The sequence below is a fragment of the Lolium rigidum genome, chromosome 1 (assembly GCF_022539505.1).
Source record: "Lolium rigidum isolate FL_2022 chromosome 1, APGP_CSIRO_Lrig_0.1, whole genome shotgun sequence".
Taxonomy (NCBI): Eukaryota; Viridiplantae; Streptophyta; class Magnoliopsida; order Poales; family Poaceae; genus Lolium; species Lolium rigidum.
The window spans coordinates 272,716,731-272,723,775 of NC_061508.1; the positions used below are offsets into that span (position 1 = coordinate 272,716,731).

Sequence of the window (7,045 nt, forward strand, 5' to 3'; positions counted from 1 at the left end):
GCAATAAATCCACTCTCATATATATATATATATATAGAGCTGGACTATTCTCGAACCCCCTTAAGAGGGTTCTAGAATAACTATTCTCGAACCCCCAAGAACCAACGAACCGAACCACCAGAAAAACCAACTAGCTACCGACTCGACCCAGTCCCCCACAAATCCCACCTTCTTCCTTCACGAACTTCCCACTGCCCGTGTCCCACCTTCTTCCTTCCTCGGCGGCACCGCATCCCTGCGCCACCTCCATCCCTGACGGTCGCCCCGCATCCCCGCAGCGGCGCATCCCCGGCCGCAGCCCCGCATCCCCGCGTCGCCTCCATCCCCGGCCGCAGCCCCGCATCCCCGCGCCGCCTCCATCCCCGGCCGCAGCCCCGCATCCCCGCGTCGGCTCCATCCCCGGCCGCAGCCCCGCGACACCTGCAACCCTCGACCTCCGTTCATTCTCGCTGCCCGCCTCCGACCTCGCCGTCCTCGTCCCCTCCGCCGGTAACACTCGCTCTTCCTCCCAGATCCGATTCCATCCGAAATTCGTTCTACTCGATCCCGGCGCCTTGCAATCTCGTTCTCTTTAGGTCTAATATAATCGCCGCCCTTTTCTGCAGTTGGAAGCGCCATCGTGTTGGGTCACCGGAAGCGTCGCGCGCATGTGAGTGATCCGATCCAACCATTTTTTATTGCCGTATTCAATCGCTGATTTGTAGCGCAGGCGTCACACGCGGGTCGGGCAGATCGCTGCGTTGGGGTGGATGCGGATCCATACGCCGCCGCCGATCGCGTGTTTCAATTAGCTAGGGATTGTAGGGCACTTATATTCGTGATTGTCTATTTATTATACGCCTGGGATCCGTGGAATTGAGCAACGGTGTTCTGGTGCACGATGCGTCTTACGAATTCTATGCAATGCAACCAACCAACCAACCGCCCATGGCTGCTGAGGCCTCCGTGCTAGCTCGTGCAGCGGTTCCAATGGCCTGCCTTTTTGCAAAAATCTGAAGTATATAGGCTCTGAAGTATCCTGCGCAATGAGGATATGAATTTATGGCTTTATGCTTTAAAATAAACCTCTTCAGTAGGAGGAGCAGTCATGAATCTGCATATGTTTTTGAATGGATGATTGCACTAAAAAATGATTGGTATGCACTGCTCTGTACAAATTATCTATATATTTGGAAGTTTGGTTTCTGTTTCTGAGAAGTATACTCTTTGCTGTTGGGAAGTGTAAGTGTATTGTCTCATTTTTTCTGGTGTGCATCTAATCCTAATGCGTCGTTCCTTGTTTATCTCAGTTTATTTTGTGTAAGTCGACAGTTCAGTTTTGTGCTTTTTAACAGTTCACCCTTGTGTCCAGGTAGCGTCGTGCGACTCGACGGAGCTCCTGATTTTCGCTACACACACTTCTCCTAATCTGTGAACCTCACTTCTACTAATCTGTGAAGCTCACTTCTCTTAATTTGTGAAGTTCACTTGCCCATCGTGAGAATTCCTGATTCGGCAGAGATAGCAGTTAACTTCCACGATGCAGAGTTCACTTGGTCCACAGAGGGTACAAAAAGTTAATTTTTTCAGAGGGGGAGTCCGCTTAATTCTTGGGGCAGAGTTCACTATTGCTTGTCCAGAGATTTTTAATGAGGAACTTATTTCGTTTGAGTAGTGAGTAATTTTTTACAACATTGAGCAATTTTATTACAGACAAACACAAGTGAACTTTTAATGATGTATTGTCCTGAGGCTTTTCTCACTACATAATCGAGTGCAAAACTGTTGTTGTTTTAGTTTAGAACTGCCCAAACTTCAGAGCTAAACTACAATATTTTGGCTTAAGAACTACTGCTAGTTCATAGCTGAACATTTGCTTGTTCCCTCGACAGCATGCTTGGCCTCCCTCATGACCATTCAGGATCTCCGCCGCCACCTGAACTAAGGTGTATGTTTCTCTACGAACCGCTGCTGACTAGTTTGTGAACTTGCTCAATGACCTGCACAACTCTGAACTGCCTGATGCTAATTCAGAATTCTCTGTGTCAGAAAGTTCGCCTTGTGCATTCTTGAAGTTCAAATATAATCGAACCATCTTCACTTTTGTTGGACAGTTTACTTGGGACATAATGGGAAGCTCAATTTTCACATCGTGAAAGTTCATTTCATTTTTCTATGAAACAAACTAAATGGTAATGGTGAGTTCACTTTTGTAAAAGTGAAGTTCACTCCGCAAATAAAATGAAGTTCATTTGAACAAAAATGCATATTGCTGCAATCTTGTTTTGATGTATAAAAGCATTATCTAGTATTTCGTTTGATCTTAACCATCTACTACTGTCTACTATTATCCTTATGCTTCCTTTTTTGTTATATGTAAGGAACACTACTTGACCGAGCCTACTATGCTATATCTAAGAGGTGGCATGATGATCCGGTAATACTCCACGGGGATTTCAACGCTTAAACTTAAGGTAATTATCTAGTAAACTATGCATATGCATTCAAGAGTCCATTCATGTTCCCTATTATTATGCTGTTATACTCATTTTTAACACTAAGAAAGATCTATCTTTTGCCCTACAAATTAATATCATCAGAGCAAAAAGGTAGAACAATTTGACATTTTTTCTGCAACTAATTGAGCATTACTAATCTCAAAAGTAGTTGAAACCTACAAAGCTTCACAAGCCTGCACTTGAGTTTGTGATTTTTATGCTAATAAGATCTGTGGAAGTTCTTTATTGAAGTTCACATTACTTGATTGACGTAGTGCACCTTTTTCTATATGTGAAGTTTGCTTTTTTTATATGAATTAACTATCATCACAGTACCCACAAGCAGCATTGCAACGAGCTGGGAGTTCTTGCGGCTGGCTCCTGTGGTTGTCACTGCAAGTCATGCTCTTCATTGCATGAAGCAGCCGAGCACAAATGCACAACAGGAATAAAGGTGCGGAGATGAAGAGCTCACTATTGCTAGTCCGCGAAGTTCATTTCTCCTAATTCGTGAAGTTCACATCTCCTGCTACTTTAGTTCAGATATTCTTGCTAGATGGAATATTATTTTATTTCTTTTTGATATTGTAAAGCTCCATGTGCAGAAATGTAGCTACACTGGACTTCCTTGTCGGTGCCTTCATATGCATCTCTTCCGCTTGACACAGCGACGCCGCGAGTGACAAGGCTGCCACCCCACACTGCTGCATCTGCTCCGCGAGTAACGCTGCTCTTTGAATCCCTCCTGTGTTGTCTTGTGAGTTTTCAAATTTTATTGCTTCTGGTATGATACACAACGCTGGTATTATGTCATGTTTCTCTTACAGAAATTAGGAATGAGTAATAATGTTCAGTAATATTTTGACTGTGTAGTGGTTTCTAATTAGCCTCACCAGTACAAATATTTGATGCATGGCTGATAGCAAAAAATAGAAATCCCATGAAAAAGGTGACTTTTTTATTAGAAAGGAATCCATGGAAGTTCACTCTGTTTGTGGGAGAAATTCAATTCCGCCTGAGTGTGGAGTCAAAATTGTTCATATTTTTGTCAAGAGGTTCGCTTATTGTAATTCGGAAGTCGTGTCTTGTGTCTTGTGCGTGAGCTCCAGACCGGTTTGTATGATTAGAAAAGGAAGTCCACCTATTAAGGTAGAGCGGTTAGTTTACTGAAAAACCTAAGTCCATTCTTTAAAATATAAATGATATATGATATTCCACTTCTCAAATGAAAAACACGAGAACATACCTTATTTTATGTAGTGCATTTTTTACTTGTGTTTTATCTCTAAATTGAAGTTCAGATTTAAATGCATAGTAGTTCGGATGCTAGTAATGTATAGTAGTTCAAATCACAAAACTTTAAAAAGAAAAAATATTGGCGAAGAACTCCAGGATCCTCTTTTCCCTGTCGCTCCTCCTAGGAAGTTCGCCCTGCGCCGCCGAGGAGTTCACCCGCACCTACCGCTGGGGGACGACGGCACCGGGATGTAGTGGTCGGGATCCTTGGAAAGTTTGGTTATGTTGCAGCTTAGTAATTTGACAGGGGCAGTGCGGAGCATACCAGGCAGTCCACTCGTGCGGATGTGCGATAACGTCACCCACATTCTCCCACCCTCCTGAACTATCCGAACAACAACATGCTGTTGAAGTTTCCAGCAATTGTTTGTTTGAAGTTCAGACACGGTTCAGAAAAAGTTCATTGCATGTAGTTACCTTTTCCCCCCAGTATTTTGCCTATCAAATTGATGTAAAGTTCAGACTGATCATGTGCATGGAATTCATTTTACTTTCATGGCAGCACAAAGGTGAGCCATGTTTATTTGGCAAAACGAAAGAGTTAGCACTTGTATAGTATGTCAATCACTTTAAACACCACCCTTTCTTAAACAAATTGGGGGACATGATGCCCTTTGATTCGGAAACCATTCAAACTATGACACAACAAAGTGCAGTTTTATGACAGGTGTTGGCGACCTGGGAGTCCATCGCTCGCAGCCATGGGAAGTCCATCAATGTCGTCCACAATGTCCGACAGGGAACAACATCATCAGGAGTTCGCTTCTTCTAATCTGTTAAGCTCACTTCTCTTAATTCGCAACGTTCACATCTACTACTATTCACAAATCGCAAAGTGAACTGATATGTTCATTGGATATCATTTGAAAAAAATGCAGTATACTTGCAAAGCTCACTTTCATCTTCGAGTGAAAAAATTCATCATTTAAAAATGCAGTATACTGATGAACCTATTTTCTTCCATTTCTTGGCGTGGCAGATTTCTGCAGTAGCATGTCGCGCTGGTGGCGGTCATGTCCTAAAATTATTGGCCGGGGCCCTGTGCTGCTGATTCCTTGGCCGATACCTTCTGCGAGTGGGTGCGTGCTCCTCCGGCAGGTACCATCTCTCCCAATCAAACGACTCTAGGGTACCAACTCTGCTAGTGGTGAGAAGCTAGCTTTTCTATATCAATTGCTGATTTTTGGACGTGGTGCAAGCCCAGAACTCTGCTTCAGGTGGTGGACGCGGCTCCCTGGTTCAGTACTAGCAGCATATGCACAGTTCTGAACTGCTACTTGGCGTGTACTATTTGATTTCTATTTTAGAAATTTTGTTTGTTAGCATATTATTGTGCTGTGCTTGTGCGATTGCTGACTAGTTTGCACTTCTAATCCGTGAAGGTCACTTTTCCTAATTCGTTAAGTCGTACATCTTGCATTGCACAATATGCATTTCTCTTGTGGGGAATTAGCCTTTATTTTGTATAGGAGTTCACCTTTGTGCACTACTATTTTTGTTCTTTATTTTCTTTTGGCAAAACCATTCGCCGTTGGTTAATTAGAATTGTGTTTGATGGTGCACTGCTTCTGAACTGTTGTTGTTGTGTCTTACATTTTATATCGATTCTAATACAGTGCGCCGTGCAGCTCTGGCCAATTAGTTTTATAAATAGAAAGTAAATTAGATAATAAAAAAATCAGGAAGTTCATTTGTATTTCTTAGGAAGTTCTGCATATACATATATTTTTAATCAACAAAATAAGACTCTATTTAGACTCTTGTATTGATGAGTTCTTGTTCTACTAAATGTCAGAAGTCCTAACAAATTATGTTATTACAGGGTAGCAGCTTGGGCGATGAATTCAACAAGACTTATAGAGCTTGGCTGGAAGACACTATAATATTTTTGAATTAGCTCATGTATTTAGGGGAGAAGTTTTTCTGCACTTCAACGTGGCTATTTAGGATTCATACTTCCTTATTTGGGATATGAACTTCAACGTGGCTCCATGATCGCATGCCGTTGAGAAGTTTTGTAGCATTTTTCCTCCGTGAAGTGTTACTGTGTCTGACTTTCACTTTTGCCTTTAACTCTGATTACTTGTAATAATTTGGGGAAATGAATAACATGTACTTGTGTTGATGTGTAATAGAAAAAATAAGAAGTTCATTTTTATTTACGTTGAAAGTTCAATTTTGTTTTACGGAAGTTAGTGCCATATGTGTTGGCAATTTTAGTTAAAAGCGCACAATAAAAAAGAATCAAAATTGCATCGTGCAAGTTGAGAAGTCCTCTTCAATTAACTGAATAGTTCAATTCCACTCACCTTTTATTCTTGGCAAAAGTTCACTTTTCTAATCTTGACAGTTCAGTCTTATTCGATGCATAGTATCAGTTAAAAGTAATTTCTAAAGTGCACTTTGTTCGTATGAGAAGTTCACTTTACATGAACAGCGGTAGTTCATCACTTTACATGAACAGCGGTAGTTCATTTATTCTTGGCCAAAGAATTCAATTCATCTTTTAACTGAAAGTTTACTTTGAAAGTTAACTTTGCCGATCTTCATTTTGTAACGGGCGCGAAAGTTCACTTTGAACCACATTTTGAACATAGCTGAAACTTTATACCGCGACCCGAAGTTCACTAACAGATATCGGGAAGTTCACTTCCATATTCGAGCACCTCATACACTCTGTTTTTCTGGACGGAAATCATACGCATAGAAATCGTCCGTACAACCACCGATTGCGCAAATCGACCAACTCAACGTACAATTAGCACTAATATAACTCTACTAATACTCCAACATATCGCAATGCCACACCTAATCAATCTAGATGAGCCAATTTCGAAATGTTCTTGTGTCGACGTTATCTTCACTTTTATGTATTTCTGAAATTAAACTAAAACCATTTAGAATTTGGAAAAACATTCAACATGAAAAAGATTCGCCTAATCAATATCTTTTCAACGCAATATCATTTGGCACATTCCGATAAGTGGTTCGTAAATAAGCCCCAAAAACAGTTCGAAAAACCAAGAAAGTTCGAAAAACGTAACCACGTATTTTCAAATCTGCTCTTAAACTATAAAAAATTTAAAAAAGTTTTCTTCATGAAAAAGGTGCGCCTAGTCAGCACCTTTCCAACGGCGTATCATACGCATCATTCCGATAAACGGTTTGAAAACTGGAACCCAAAACTGTACAATAATAGAGAAATCCGCGAAAACGTTGTTTTGTATATTTCAAATTAGTTTTAATGAATATAGAATTTGGGAAACAATGAA

General features: G+C 41.2%; 1 long non-coding RNA gene across 9 annotated transcripts; it reads left to right on the plus strand.

The window, feature by feature from the left end:
* Positions 1-374: 374 nt before the first annotated feature.
* On the plus strand, positions 375-5,931 carry LOC124694383. 9 transcript variants are annotated; one of them, XR_007000460.1, is made up of 8 exons: positions 375-489; positions 606-649; positions 1,352-2,453; positions 2,811-2,931; positions 3,083-3,234; positions 4,430-4,548; positions 4,753-4,871; positions 5,596-5,931. It is a non-coding gene; the product is annotated as an uncharacterized LOC124694383 (long non-coding RNA). The 9 variants fall into 9 exon arrangements; XR_007000463.1 differs by lacking the exons at positions 375-489; positions 606-649 and having other exon boundaries at positions 659-2,177; positions 2,361-2,453; XR_007000465.1 differs by lacking the exons at positions 375-489; positions 606-649 and having other exon boundaries at positions 659-2,171; positions 2,361-2,453.
* The last annotated feature ends 1,114 nt before the right edge of the window (positions 5,932-7,045 follow it).